At 46.3% G+C, this 13,154-nt stretch overlaps 1 protein-coding gene across 7 annotated transcripts in view; it reads right to left on the reverse strand.

The window, feature by feature from the left end:
• RNF111 (ring finger protein 111) overlaps window positions 1–13,146 on the reverse strand; it is a 54,639-nt gene extending 41,493 nt beyond the window's left edge. For 6 of the 7 annotated variants that reach the window (XM_090148790.1, XM_090148788.1, XM_090148792.1 and 3 more), the window contains exon 1: window positions 13,017–13,146. The gene's annotated coding sequence lies outside the window, so the exon portion shown is untranslated. Of the gene's footprint in view, window positions 1–6,026; window positions 6,553–13,016 lie in introns of those variants that run through there. The other variant, XM_031616476.2, reaches the window with a different exon arrangement.
• Between the last annotated feature and the right edge of the window lie 8 nt (window positions 13,147–13,154).

The following is a 13,154-nucleotide window of genomic DNA, read 5'->3' on the forward strand; positions in this document are numbered from 1 at the left end:
AAAAAAAAAAAAAAAGCAAGTAATTTGAGCTCATTAAAATAAGATCATCTACTGTTCAACAATTACAAGATCCTATAAAGTCTCCCACTAGAAGTAGCCCCGAGAAGCTTTTCCAGAAAGTAATAAGATGTAGTAAATGCTTCTCCTCCTTAATCAAAATATTTTCCTATTAGACAATCAAGTATTCAAGGTGTAAGAGAGGCAGTATCTTCTTTTATGCCCCTTGAAGACTTGGACAGCTGTTAGCAAAGCCATCTGAAAAACACAAATCTAAGTTCCTCTCTGAAGTGAATGACCTTCATTCACAGTCATCAAGTGTCCATGACTTATCTACTCGTCTTGCAAAATAAAGGCTGCTGATATTAGCCACTTCAAGACATACAGCACCACAATCATGCAGATCAGGGAAGTTCCTCAAAGCTGCTGTATCAGTCAAAACTCAAGCACAAGTTGGAGATCTTCACAGCAGACAAAAGTTTATGATCATATAAAAGCAAAATTTGAGTTCTCACAGCAAGGCGTTTTGCCATGAAGAACTAATTTCACCAGAAGCCATTGAGAAGTACAATGGCAAATGGCACTGAAGCCAGCACTATTAAAATGTGAAACAGCTCATCACATATGAACTCAAAACTTTACCTTTTCATGTAAACTTGATTAATGAGCGTAATCTCTCATCATTTTGAAAATGTTTTCACACAGGCAGTAAAATAGTCATCTTGCCTTATTTAATGAGAAATTATCTCCTTTTTACATGTTAAAAAGCACCTTGATCAACTCCCTCAAGGCTGGCTGCAGTAAGCACACCATGCTTTGACACGCGTCCACCACCTCACAGAACATTGGCCCATCTTCAGAACACGGCACCCAACGACGGCTCTGCCTTGTTAGTGTAACACACACCTCAGCCCAGTTCACCACATAGAACATATCTGCCAAATAAACTATTCTGCCTAAAGCCAGCTTGATGAAAAGCAGAGAACAGAAGATCTTCGTATACAAATGAGCTAGGTAGTAGTTGATTTCCTTTCCTTGCCTTCTATTTCCCTCTCCTCTCTGGTTACAAACAGCCATTCCCTTCTGACTGAACGCACTCCCCACGCACTTACAAGCAATGCAGGTATGTGGGGTTAAGCTTACAGAACAACACAGCTCAAAGTCTTTTGAACATGATGGCTCTGGAAGCACCAAGAGCCTGCAGAGCATCCTGCTATCATCACCTCTGAAAGCTTGCTGCGATTTCACTGCTGCAGGAATTCTCTGCTGGGTTAGACCATTTATATACCCACCTCAGTTGCCCACCATTACAAAGTGACATCAGACAAGCAAAGTTATTTAACATTCTTTCAGAAAGGAAATTTCTATCAAGTTAACTTGTATTTTCTTTGAAGTTAACCAAACTTACCTTGTTAAAACTTCTGAAGTTAAATCCCTTCCCTAAAACGTGGCTTCTACGAGACTTTAACATTGTTTTTACTATGGTAAGCTGATACTGTCAACTTCATCAGGAGACTTCTCTGTTAACCCCTGACACACACACAGATCATCTTCTATACACTGTTCCTACCACAACATTTATTGAACTGGCAGATGTGGAACAGGCCAGTAAATGGAAGTATTATACACCCTGCATCTTGAAAAAACAGCAGCCATTCTTCTCCTATCATTAAAAATACATCTTTTTATTTTTTTCAGCAAGGCTATTCCATCAGATGAATCAAGACACCAAAAAGTGGGTAAACAAAAAGCCTACAAAATCTGTGCAAGATCTTGAGAAAAGCAAGATAACCTATGGACTATTACTTCCTGTTCTCAAGGGCAGAGAGCCAAACCAGACTGATTCATGCATGACTCTGATGCAATGGGAGTTGACAGAGGACTTTTAGAGCCACTTGAGAAGCTGCACCCCCACTGTAAGTCTATGAAAAACGAATCTCAGTGCTACCGTGCCCTGCTCCAACAAAAACAAAGAATTCCCTAGAGCAGCCCATGAAATAGCACCTATTAGCCTGGAAAGGGCAGTCATGCCCTATTCCTTCATACCTATCAAGTAGGAAAACAACACAAATGTAGTGTAGCAACAGCACGCAAACATCCAATATTCAGTTCCACTGCCAGCAAAACAAGTGCCATCAGATTTCAAAACTTTATTGTGCTTTTTTTTCTTCATTTTAACCACATAATGAGGAACTCCATGCTTTAAAAAATTATTTTTAATAGTTTTAGTTTTTAGTACGCTGTATTTTGATCTTCTACTCTTCACTCAAAAATAAAAGAAGCAATTGAGAAAACAAATTAAAAAACCTAACAGTTTAAGAACTACACATCTTTACAAAACAGCAACAATCAGAAGGTAATCTGAATTTATGTTTGTTCTGATGCTACGGAGCACCAAACTGAAATTTTTATTCACAGGGCAATATTAAATACTCTTAAAAAACGTTTCTATTTTTTTTTTAATTATTATTTTATTTAATGCATCAAAAGCAACACAGTTACTCGAGAATTCTCCAGACACAACACTTCCTTTCTGCCCTTCAGGAAGGTACAATACATCAGACTCACGCACACAGTGTTAGTTAGCAACCACACGACAGCATTCTGGAGACAGGTTCTTGCCTGCAGCTTCCCAAGGACGCTCCCTTACACCCAGCCATGAAGACTGGGCCAACGCTTTGCAGAGCGGTGCTACAGTTACCTGCAGAGCAAGGCAGGCTGCTTATTCCTAGCAGCCAATCCCAGGAACCATTCCTGGCTCCACACTTCAAGTGAAACAATGTCATTTCAAGTACAAACTACTCCTATTGATCTTCGCAAAGATGTCTCAAAGGCAAGTCAGACCACAGTAACTGCAACCAGCAGGAACCGGCCTGTGGCCCAGCAAACTCCTTAATTTCATGGCTGAAAAAGATTCCTCAAGGACGTCTAAGGTCTGTTTTCTCATACCAAGCACAATTCAGATCAGTAAAGAAGTAATTTTGCAACAGAAACATCAAGCCGGCTACAAAACAGGCAGAGGAAGGCTCTGTTATGCCATGTTACATAATTCACCTCTCAAAACTTACCACCTTTGTCTCTCTTCGCTTTAATTTTAACGGAGAGGCTACTGAAAGCATCTCACTGTTTCTGACATCTTTAACAGAATCCAGCACAGGACAGCTACAGCACAGCAGCTCTTCCCAAGGACTGGATGCAGGGCCCGGTTCCAGCTGGAACACAGGGAACGCTTGGAGCATGCGCAGCTGGAAGCACCTCAGCTAGATGAGCTGGCAGGCTACAACAATTCTGCACGGAGTCCTACCAACAACAAGTTCACTCTCCTGCCATACACACAGGCTAGTCCCAGCCAGTTAAGGCACCCACAGAAATCCTAGCACCAACCAAGCATCAGTAAAGCACCAGTATGCACTTACCTGCTTGAGCAAGGAACCTGCTTGGCTTTGCACAAGAGATGCAGGCAGGTGTATTGGACAGTGTCCACAAGGCACATCCCTCAGCCTAGACATTTCTTCGCTCTGTCCTAGGCTTAAACTCAGTTAACTACACATAACACTGTATAAATCACAGTTTTAAAGACAGACACATTATGATTTGGTAATCAGGAATGTTTCGGCTTCAGCAACTTCCAAGACAAACATAATTGCAATGAATTTGGGAACTCGCAGTTTTATAAAAGAATGACAAAATCGGATTTTTTTTTTACTGGAGCTTAAGATCTTAACCAGGAAGTCTGGTGAAAATCTGCCTTACCCAATATTATGAGTACTGTTTCCAGAGACAGCTAGAAAAACCCTGAATTACAAAGCCATCAAAAATTATTTGGAACATTCCTTATTAGTCCCCCTGGCAGTTCTGACCTTTCAGGTACATCTAACTATTCTTAACACAGTATCATTTTGCAAACACTTTCCTGAAAAAGCTTTGAGGAGCTAACTATGACACCATCTCTGCTGTTTGCAAATTAAGTTCACTAGCACAAAACCTAGGCTAAGGCTGTTATTTGTTTAAACAAAAGCATGGCAGACTTAGCAGCAGCTGATCACTGCTGCTTGCAGTGATAAAACTTAGGGGACTATGACTAAAGATGATTATCCTATTCATATGCTGTGTATGCCTCCTATACTTCATTACTTAATGTACGTTTTCAAAGCTTTTTACTTGACAGCAAACTGATAAAACTGACCTCAAGGAGGCTATGCATTCAATATAGCTTTAAATAACACCTGCTTATGCTGAATTCATCTCTCTGTACTATCCCCACTGTTTAGAAGTGAATAAAATTGTCCTGATTTTCTCTCACCCCAGTACTTTCCCCCATTTATTCAAAGACCTGACACTTGACCCTATGGAGTTCAGGAGCTGGGGTGAAGCACTCTTACCTGTACCTTCTCAAACAAATGTTTTTACTGTTGGAGAAAATATGAACAATTGAAACAAAAAATTCTTGGTGTGGGAAAAAACACAGCAAATGCTGGCAAGATAAACATTACTGCAGCACAGGCACCTCCAGTGAAAGACCAGGCTGGTACAACTGACCTGGTTACAAAAATCTACACTACAAAAAACAGTAATTTGCCCAGGGAATGTTGTGGATCTTTTAAGATATATTCTTACTACATTTTACAAAGATGTGAAATATGAACAAATACTCGGAGCTGCCAGTCACCCTGTGCTCCCAACAACTGCAGCTCTAGCTGAGAGGGCTTCAATCCTCAATAAATAGATGTTTCAACATGCAGGATTTAAGGAGTTTTAAAACTGGAAGCTTAGTGTCATACATTTTTATTTAAGTAAAAGGAAAGAAAATAAATACACAGTGTTTCTGTCCTATTAATTCATGAGGAGGTCATGCTGTACTGTGGATAAAGGCATGAGAGGTGACTGGCTGTTCACATCTTCCCCTATCAAACCTTGCACAGGTCAGCAAGAGATGATCTTAACTGGGAGTAACTTTGGCTAATAGCACTTTTTGGCCTCCATTAAGTCCCTCTAGCCAACAAAAGGGAGAGTTAAATACATTTAATTTGTTGAAAAACGACTCGGATAGCAAAACCTGTATCTATTTTTTTGTTTCTAGGAGTGACAAAAATATTCCAATTCTTTTTGTCAACAAAAACAGATCCAAAATATCTCACTAGATAGCCATAATTAATCTACCTTTGGAATTTTCCACTAGTTACAACAAAGACAATAGAAATCTTGATCCAGCACCTGAAAACCTAGTGTTTCTTTATTAATTTGTAGTAGATACTCCCCAGGAAACCATCAAGGCTCTCCATGCCGAGCAGTCAGCTCTTCTATTTGTGTCACACGCTGAAGTCATTGCATTAGGATTCAAAGAAGGTTTTACAATGGCAGCGAGCACTCACCTTCTCCATAACAGCTCCTTTAGGAGGAATACCTCAGCACGAGGACGAATCGCACAGCTGAGGCTCCCAGCCTCCCTCATCGTTTCCCACAGCCACTGCAGGCCCTGGGAGCGCCGGCTCCATCCGATGGAGCATCCCCCAAGGTCGCTCCAATCCCCCGGCAGCACCCAAACCAGCCTCTCGCTACCTGCGCTCCCGTTCCCGCCTCACAAACCTTCACGTCTCCGCCACTCCCGGCCCACAGATCCGGACGAGCGGCGCAGCAGGCCGAATGCATCCGACGGGTTTCGGCTTTTCTTTAGGGGTTAAGCGGCAGAATACCAACTCGGCGGCCAAAACAAATGACGTTATAACAAACCCCATTACACACGCAAAGAAAAGTCATTTCCGTCAGGGAAATATTCGTGACGGGCTTTCAAGGAGACGGAGCCCCGACGAGCGCCGGGGCGGCCGGCGGCGGAGCGGCGGTCCGTGCGGCAGCGCAAGCCCCGCGCCCCGCACCCGCCGGGGTCTCCCGCCCGGCGCTGCCCCCACAGCCCGCCCCGCAGCCCGCAGCCCGCCCCGCGCCGCCGGCACCGCTCCGCCCGAGCGCAGCGCGGCCCGCCGGGGGCAGAAGGCGGCCCGCAGCCCCCGCCGCCGTGCCCCGCGCCCCCGTACCTGAGCAGCGAGGCCGAGGAGGAAGAAGCGGCTGCCGCCGGCGCGCCGCTCAGGGCCGGAGGAGGGGAAACGGCCCCAACGGGCTCCGGCGAGACCCCGCGGCGCGGCCCGGCACTGCCCGGAGCCCAGCGCTCGCGCTCCGCCCGGCCCCGGTGCCCCGCCGTACGGCGGGCGGCGTTCCGCTCTCGCGCGGCCCCCTCCGCCGCTCCCTCCCGAGGCGCAGCGCGACACTCGGCGCTGCTTTCCAGCAGTCCGCAAAGCGCAGCCGCGCGGCTTCCAGCCCCTCCTCCCGGCTTCCAGCCCCTCCTCCCGGCGTGCACGGCGCCCCCTGCCGGCCGGAGGCGGCACCGCTCGGAGCCGGACGGCGCCCTGTCCGCCCCGCCGCGTTCCGCAGCGCTGAACAACGCCCGCGTCCTTACCGACGGCGAGGCGGTCACTGCGGAACAACGCAGCGGGACGGCGGGGCCCGAACGGCCTCTGGGTAGGATTTCCTCAACGCAGGAGCGGAAAAAACAACATGAAACTATGTCTCAAACAAGGAAGAAGGACGTAAGGCAAGAGTCCAATAAACGCCTCCTAGACAGCGCAGTTCGGCCGGCAGGAAAAAAGGAGCTTTGGGACAGCAAGCAGCGGCTGGAGATGTCAGGGAGCGCAAAAGGTGCACGGCTACGTAATCGGCACGGAAGCAGCAAGTGCTGTGCCTGTGTGTAAGGCTGCGAGCGAGGGAGGAACACGCAGCTGAGGGCAGAGCAGAGCGGCTCCGGATGGGCTGCAGTTCTCGGTACAGCAGAAACGCAGATCAGCCCGCACTGCTTGCTGGGGTCACCAGCAGGTTATTTGCTTTGCTCTTTTAGGCACACAGAACGCGGCACGCTGCATCCCACCGGAGCTGAGTAAGCCCTCTGACACTGCGCCACGTCTGAAACAACCGCTGAAACCGGGGAGAATGGGGAACGGTGCAGAAATAGAGCATGAGTAACGCTGGGCAGAGCTGGGCTGTGCTCCGACGGCACGGCGCCCACGGCTCTGCGCAGTCACTGCGCTTTGTTAATGACCGGCATCGGAACTGACAGGCATTGAGAAAAATTCTGCTGGAAAAAAACAGGAATTGAAATAATATGTTGGGTTAAGAGGTAGAGTAATAGGAGCAAGGTCAAAAAGGCATGGAATTAAGTACTGGGACTGTAGGTCTGGATACACACTGGGCATTACCCCGCACGATGGACAAGGATGTGAAATCAATGCGCTGTGCAGTCAAGATACTGACCAACAGCCAGCAGTGCAATGCAGACATGGAAATGCACAAACACCCTCAGTACATCTCAGTCAAAAGGTTTTTCACAGGGAGACAAACAAGGGGAAGAAAGCAATGGAAATTTGGCTGACTGACTTTAAAAGAAATGAGAGAAAGGAGTTTTCTGTAAGTTGGCTAGAGCCTCCTAACAGCAAAGAAATCCACCAGCTGGTTTTGTTTGCTGATTGACTCCTCCTACTTAAACACTGCTTTGAACACTCACCAAAGATGGCACTGCCTACCAGGGAGAAATACAGAGCTGCTCTGTGCTTGCCAGCAGAGACATTCCTTCAAGGAAAAAAAAAAAAAAAAAAGGAAAGAAAAAGATTTCAGACTTGGTATCTACAGAAACCCAAAGGTTAAACAGGTTAAATCGAGTCTTGCTCAATGTCTAAATGACTAATTCCAATTTCAGAACAGCTTGCAGCCTACACAGTTATCCATTTACACCGAGATCCTCAGCTACTTCTAACTGAACCACTCTGTGCACACCTCAGGACCAGGCAGAACTGAAGACAGAGACAAATCTTATCTAAGATCAAAATAATGCCAAACGGCTGGAGAGTGCACTTCATTTTCAGGAGGGGGGAGTAAAAAACAGAAAATAAAAATAAAAAAAAACCCTAAACTAACCCTCTATCCTGAGTTCAGCTTTAACAGCTCAGCCTTCCAGGTGGACACAGCTCTGCACTGAAGTGCTGCCTCAGTTTGCTCACAAATAAAGCTAGGCACAGCTTCTTCCCATGCAAACACCGCCTTTTGGCAGGCAGTCCCTCTAGGCACTCAGAAAGAGATGTCCTTGCTCAGATCTGTGCTAACTGCAAGCCTGGTCATGTCCAGGGTGATGTGAACAGCGTACGCTTCAGCTCCTATCACAAATACACAGAAATCATCCATCAGGGAGCTCAAAATCACTTGCAGTCAAGGAAGCAACCCAGCTGAAACAGCCCATCCATGACCCTTAGATCACCTGTGGCTGCATAGACTTAAAATGCACCATAGTAATGCAAATACTGACGCGTTGCATCAATTCGTAACTATGATTAATACTAATCAACAAACAGCCTCTTATGGTAATGTTGTGAGGATGAGAGAAAAAAATAATCACACAAAATCTGTGGGATTCATATTCAGGTGATAAAAAACGTTACAACTCCCAGCAGCCCAGGTGAGGAGCTTACCAGTGAAAACCACTGGGGATGATGGTAAAATCTGCATGAAAATTCATAGCGTGAAATTTTTTTAGTGGGAAACAAAAAAGAGACTGACGCATTTGTAGAGTCAAAAATAAAGTTCTGCAGCTGGCTGTGAGACATATTTTATGGGGATAAATAGAGGAATTAATGTGATTCAGCTCGGAGCTTTTGAAAGCTCTGGAAGGTAACGTGCACCACTCGGAGCTGTTTATTTTTTAGACAGATGGAAATGTAAAGTATCCCCTGTTACTGTCAACCTTAGATGCAGGAAGGCGCCTCTGCTCACCCATTTCATGTTATCCAGCCTGATACGGCTTTGAAAGGTGAGATGCAACTTCTGTGCAGCACATTAGAACGCATAATGTGACCAAACACATGGTTTTTAATTATGAATCAGCAGCTATTTTTAGGGCAATTAGGTTTTAAACAAACAGAAGTACCTCGTATTCAAAGATCACTAAGAAATTCAGTAGTCACTCCCTAGTGAGTTCATATATTTTCAAGCAGACACAGAAAGGAAAATACTGCCCTTTGATTTCTGAGTGGATTGTGTTCCTCTTCCCTTGCTTGTCGGTATGAACTGTAATGGGAGTGACTTAAGATCAAAAACTCACTCCTGAAGTCTTCTGACTGCTCGTCATACAGTGCATCAATAATACATCAGAAAGAAAGCTATACATCCAAAGTGGAAGAGCTATTTTTCTAGTAATTATGTGTATTAAATTAGCAGTGAGCCTTCAGTTCAAAACGTACCTACTGTCATGTATCCACTGAAAGTACCTCAAATGGTATCATTCATTCTTGCCTTTCCCTCTTCCCCAGAAGACAGAAACAGTGCAGCCAGCAATTTTTAAATGTAAGCTTGGTCAGAGGTATGAATTCTATCAGACTGATGTGAGAATTACCAAAAAGCCTCCTAGCAGAGTTTGAAATTGTAGTAACTGAGCAATGTAACACAGGAACCGGGAGATGGTGCCTTTCAAAGTAAAATGGACTCTTCCTGTTGATCTCATTTAACTTACATAGCTCAAAAAAAGCTACATCCAAAAAGGAACTGAGTCACTGCATCATTTACTGCTGAAATAACTAGCTTTGATGAAGTTAGCAACAAACACAGAATGCAAAATATTGCATTAGAGCTTCAGCTTTCTGAAGCAAACAAACAAAAGCCTGAAGCTGGAATGAAACCTTGCGTAACAAGATGGACTTCTGAATGAACGGTGTGTTACACCGTATCTCCTTTCTCCACCTTTTCTTCAACCAACACCTTTTCTGAAAGGTGTCTGGACAAACTGCAGCTGTGGGAAGAGGAGAAAGCTGGGCAGACACCATTCAGCTCCAGGTGAGCACTCTGGCTGTGAGGCTGCCTTAAAGATGGAAACAAAGAGTGGCAGGAACTACTTCTCCACGTCTTAAAAGACTGAGTAACACTGTTTTTAGAGCCCAATCATTAGAAGTGCACGGGATACCCCAAGTGCATTAAGCCATAGAAAATACAAGAGCTGGCGTTTGGTCCTTCATTATGTTTCAGCGTGATGTAAGGAACTGATCAGTCAGCACTGCTGAAACTGAGATAATCTTCTATGCAGAACTACAAATCCCCTTAAAAAATCTAAGGATGGTCACAACTCTCACGTGTCTCACATGTAAGACGGACAAAAATGAATTTACAGGAGCACAGTTTGGGAGTTTTATCATTGTTGCTATTTAAAAACCAACACCTGCACCAAACACTTCTCTTTGAACAGATACCACTGTCTCCTAACCAAACTTGACCACAAACTTCAGAGCCTGACTGTACCCAGCAATCTTCTCTTGAAACATCTACTGATTTTCAAAGAGGCTGTAAAAGAACAAAGAGAATATATATACATATTTTTTACAACAAACAAATTAGCCAACCCCAGGAAGTTAGAAACCAGCCAATATAGATTTAAATTCCTCAGCAAATTCAAATATACCTGATCATAAGAGGTATTTCCTGAAAATAATGTGAAAAATGCCAACCAACATGATTTTTCATTGACAAATCAAACCAACTTTATTTTCAGTTATGTTATATGAATATGAATAAACTGAAGATCTCAGCTTTATTGAGACTTCTGACATTCTGTTCCATTGACATTTTTATGAGGAAACTTCCTTTTATAAGCAACTTTATGAGGAAACTTCATCTGGATAGAAACCATATAAATCTGGTCCCAAACTACTTGTACCCCAAGCATCGCTGCAAGCAGTTCAGCATCAAACCTGCAGCTTATATCCTGTAAAGGCCCTCATTTCTTTGCATAACGGCTTAGACATTGTAAGTATAAACCCACACCCAACACCATGTTTAGAGGTAATACAAACGGAGCAAAAGTCAGCAATGGTCTGAAATCATCTCAAAAAATGTACACATGTACTAAACAGGAGTGCAAAGTTCTGCTCTTAGCAAGAAATAAACTGCAGAAAAAGTTATTGTAGTAAACGTTCAGGAAAGAAACCAACAGGTAGAGTGGATCACAAACTGCACACATTACACCTTTGTGAGTTTGAAAAAGGCACACAGCTCTCAGATGCACCGTTGGAAGTGCTGTCACTAAGGCAACTTGAAGAAGGTGCAACAAATGGAGAAGAGCTGGGGAGGTGCAACAGAAAAAGGTCATCTGTACTGGAACTCTGATCAAAAAAAGAAAATAATCTGGATTTGTACTCCAAAAAGAAAGCAGTGAACAAAATAGTCTTCACATAAGAACGGTGCAAAGGAAAAAGGATCTCTGTCCTTTAGAGTCAGAGTAAGAACGCAAAACTGCAGCAAAAGAGATTAAAATGAGGCATTTGAAAAACAATAGTTAAGGGCTAGACTAGACAGAGGAATGAGTGGCATCCCTATTTAAGGCTTTAGGAACAGGTTAGACAAACGTCAAGGTTGTTTTCCTAATGGTGTACCGTGCCTCCAGGCAGGATAACTGAGACCACATTTTATGGTCACTGTTGGCTCTTTAAATCAACAGCTTTGACATCTGCGTGACATCAACCAACAAATGAAAAGGTTTAGGCGAGTAGAGATACTGCTATAAAAGCAGGTGAGCAGCGCAGTTGTTAACCTGCTGTCATTCCCAGGAGCGAGGACAGAACGGAAGCAGTGTGGTTTGTCCCTCCTGGTACAACACTGCTGCAAGGGAGCTGCCAATCCTGGCTGAGATTTTGGTACACGGCTGAACTCAAAGTAGAACTGAAATAAAATTTGGACTTATTCACATAGTGCTTGAAAGTCACACGAACACCCACAAAATCTGTTTCTGTGGTCTAAAGTAAAGCTAAGGAGTTCATCAGTTAACCTCACAGTCATTTCTGATAAATTAGATGTTAGTGCAAGTGTTGTCACAGAGGACAGCATGAGCAAGAACACACACACGTCTCCCACTTAAGACTGCTCTTTTTACTAAATCTTTACCATGCCAAACTGCACCATAAGATGTTTAAAATGCTCATGCAATCACAGAATGGCCGGGCTGAAAAGGACCACAATGCTCATCCAATTCCAACCCCCTGCTATGTGCAGGGTCACCAACCAGCAGACCAGGCCGCCCAGAGCCACATCCAGCCTGGCCTCGAATGCCTGCAGGGATGGGGCATCCACAGCCTCCTTGGGCAACCTGTTCCAGTGCGTCATCAGCACAAATTCCGTTTTAGGCTTCAGCACGTGCTTAACTTTTAAATGGATGGCTGTCAGCCTTTGTTAAACGGTATCACTGAAGTAAAGGATTATGCCCGCACTGGAAACAGATAAGAGGAAGGCGTGACCAACCAGTCCGTCGGATTCCGGGCTTAATTTGAACAAAAAAAAAAAAAAAAGTTTGTAACAGATTTATTAAGTGAAACGAACACATCCTTCCAGTCTTATCAGCACACAGTTTCTGAATGAAGACAGCACAGAGGATCGCTGCGACAAAGCTTAAGGCACTCTATGTACCGCGAGCGAGACCGATCGCAGCCGGACCCCGCGCTTCGCACGCCTCCACAGCCCGACAGGCCGGGACTCGGCGAAGCTCCGACCCAGCCCGGCACCGCGCGTAACAACAGCTCTGCTTTTGTCTCGGCGAAGCCGGAGCGCCGCCGGGGACGAGCGCGGCGCTACGAGCGGGCGGACGCGCCGCGACCCCGGCACGGCGGCCCGCGACCGCGAGCTCGCACCGACAAAGGCAGGCGGACGCCGCTCCGCCGCCCCCCCCGGACCGAGGCTTCGAGGCGCCCGGCGGGGCGCGCGGCCCGGCTCCCGGCGGCGGACGCCCTCCCCGCCCGCCCGGCCCCGCCCCGCCTCGGCGCCCGGCCCCGCGCCTCCCGCCGGGCCTGGCCCAGCCCGCGCCGCCCCGGGGCACCTCATGGCTCCCAGCGCCGCTCCCTGAAGAAGCGAGGGCCCGGCCGGCGCCGAGCGCCGTCCCGTCCCCCCGGGCGGGCTCCGCGGGGCCGCAGCGCAGCCCTCACCCCCGCCCGCCCGACCCGCCCGCCGCCAACCTCTCGCGGGGAGGTCCGGAGGCCAGGTGAGCCGCACCGCGCCTGCGCCGCGCCTCAGGTCGGCCGCGGCCTCCATCCGGGTACCGCGCGGCCCGGCAGGGCGGGGGGGTTTCATTGTGCGTGCGGCTGCCGCGCTCA

The sequence above is a fragment of the Phasianus colchicus genome, chromosome 12 (assembly GCF_987193195.1).
Source record: "Phasianus colchicus chromosome 12, bPhaCol1.hap1.1, whole genome shotgun sequence".
Classification (NCBI taxonomy): domain Eukaryota; kingdom Metazoa; phylum Chordata; class Aves; order Galliformes; family Phasianidae; genus Phasianus; species Phasianus colchicus.